This window comes from Panthera uncia, assembly GCF_023721935.1.
Source record: "Panthera uncia isolate 11264 chromosome E2 unlocalized genomic scaffold, Puncia_PCG_1.0 HiC_scaffold_19, whole genome shotgun sequence".
In the NCBI taxonomy this organism is placed as follows: Eukaryota; Metazoa; Chordata; class Mammalia; order Carnivora; family Felidae; genus Panthera; species Panthera uncia.
In genome coordinates this window covers 1,593,039-1,595,580 of record NW_026057588.1, presented here as the reverse complement: position 1 = coordinate 1,595,580, position 2,542 = coordinate 1,593,039, and positions in this window count along the sequence as shown.

Below are 2,542 nucleotides of genomic sequence, written 5' to 3'. Positions count from 1 at the left end.
AGAGAGAGAGAGAGAGACAGAATCTGAAGCAGGCTCTAGGCTCTGAGCCGTTTGTCAGCACAGAGCCCGGACATGGGGCTCGAACTCACAAACCGTGAGATCATGACCCAAGCCAAAGTCAGATGCTTAACCGACTGAGCCACCCAGGTGCACCTAGTTTAAACTATTTTTTTTATTAATTAATTAAATTTTTTTTTTTTCAGTAATCTCTACACCCAATGTGGGGCTTGAACTCACAACCCTAAGATCAAGAGTTGGATGCTTTTCTGACTGAGCCAGCCAGATGCCCATAAAGTATAGTTTATATGCCATAAAATACACCCATTGCGGGTAGCCTTCAAAGCTTCTGAGCAAATTAATATTCATCATGGTGCAGCTATCACCACAATCCAGTTTAATTTATTTTTATTTAAAAAGTTTTTTAAAAAATGTTTTATCTTTATTTATTCTGAGAGAGAGAGTGTGTGTGCCTGCATGCACAAGCAGGGGAGGGGCACAGAGAGAGGGAGAGACAATCTCAAGCAGGCTCTGTGCTGCCAACACAGAGCTTGATGTAAGGCTTGATCCCATGAACAGTGAGATCATGACCTGAGCCAAAATCAAGAGTTCAATGCTTAACCAACTGAGCCACCCAGGTGCCCCACACCAAAGTTATTTATTTATTTATTTATTTATTTATTTATTTATTTATATTTAGTTGCTTATTTATTTATATAATTTATTTATTTTGAAAGAGAGAGAGCAGAAGAAGGGCAGAGAGAGAGAGGGAGAGAGAGAAAACCTCAAGCAGGCTCTGCACTGTCAGTATAGAGCCCGATGAGGGGCTCAAACCCACAAACTGTAAAATCATGAACCTACCTAAAACAAGAGCCAGACGCCCAACGAACTGAGCCACTCAAGCACTCCAAGTTTTTTCTTTTTAAGTAATCTGTACACCCACCGTGCAGCGTGAACTCAGAACCCTGAGATCAAGAGTCACATCGTCCACCAAATGAGCCAGCCAGGCACACCACCACCATCAGGTTTAGAACATTATCCTTCATCTTAAAACTTCCTTTGTACAGTCTGCATCCATTTCTGTTCCACCCTGGAAGCCATTGATCTGGTGTCTGGCTAGAGATTTACAGCTCCCTCTGTGAAAACAAATAGAGGACAGTGGACCTCAGTTTCTGGTAGGACATCTCTTGCTTCTGGATGGGCCCACTGGCTACTTCTCTCCCTTCTTCCAACATTTCATAGATGAGAAACTAGATCTAGAGATTTGGGTTTCAGGCCAAACATTACTGGCTACAACCTGTCAGAGCATGTTGGATGGGTCCCATTGCATCTCATGAAGGATCTTAGTGTTTCTGACCCTAATGTGGGGGTAGTGACAGCCTGACTGTCTACTTCCACTCATGTGTCCCCTCCCAGATGATCATATTCATACCACACCCTCTAGTCACCTCATATCGTATACAATTGATAATCTTGACCTGCTCAGGAATCTCACAATGGGTTAGAAAATGATATTTTATGAATTCCAGAATTTAATTATCTAAGCAAGAACTGGGGCCACGTGTTACCATCAAATACAGTTCCCCTTGGAAAGGCAGGATCAGTGTTGATTTCCCAGAGCAAGGGGCCAGTCAAAAGTGATATCATATGGTGACAGATGGGCTTACTTTCCTGGCTCTCTCCTTTTTGAGAACACTTAAGGACTCATGTGTAGGGTGGATTCATTGTATGTCAGCCAAAGACCATCAGTATTTTTCTGATACTTGAGTTGTGACATCAGGTTTGGTTTCTGTGTCCTTTTAATATATTCCTGTTATTCTTTGGGTGTTTATTTTGTGGCATAACAAGATGTTGCAGGCTCACCTGGGACTTTCTCTGTTTAGTTTTGGAATCAATCATTTCTCCCAGGAGCCCTGGTTCCTTTCTGCAGGAAAAGGGATGAAATTCTGGGCTGTGGAAGTCTCCTGTCCTTTCCCTCCTTGCCCTGCTTGGGAGTCGCAGATTCCCTTGGGAAGGAAGCAGATGGAAAGGGTGAGGGCACCCTGAGACCAAAGTGCGTTGGACTCCTGCAGCCCGTGGGGCTATGGACAACTCCTATTCTCTGAAGATTGGTTTTCCCATCTGTGAAATGTGGACTGCAGTAGGCAGAAAAATGGTCCCTAAAAATATATACATCCTAATCCCTGCCCCCTTGAAATGTTATATATTAAGAAAAGGAATCTTTGCAATTGTTGTGTTTTTTCCCCCAATTATTTCAAGATACTTTATTTTTATTTATTATTATTTATTATTAAAAATTTAATGTTTATTTTTGAAAGCGAGCAGAGAGAGAGGGAGACAGAGAATCCAAAGCAGGCTCCAGGCTCTGAGCTGTCAGCACAGAGACTCATGTGGGGCTCAAACCCACAAACCGTGAGATCATGACCTGAGCCATAGTTGGACGCTTAACCTACTGAGTCACTCAGGTGCCCCCAAGATACTTTATTTTTAAAACAAGTCACAGCACTAAGCTTTCGGCCCATTCTGTTGACGCACGAGCTACAAA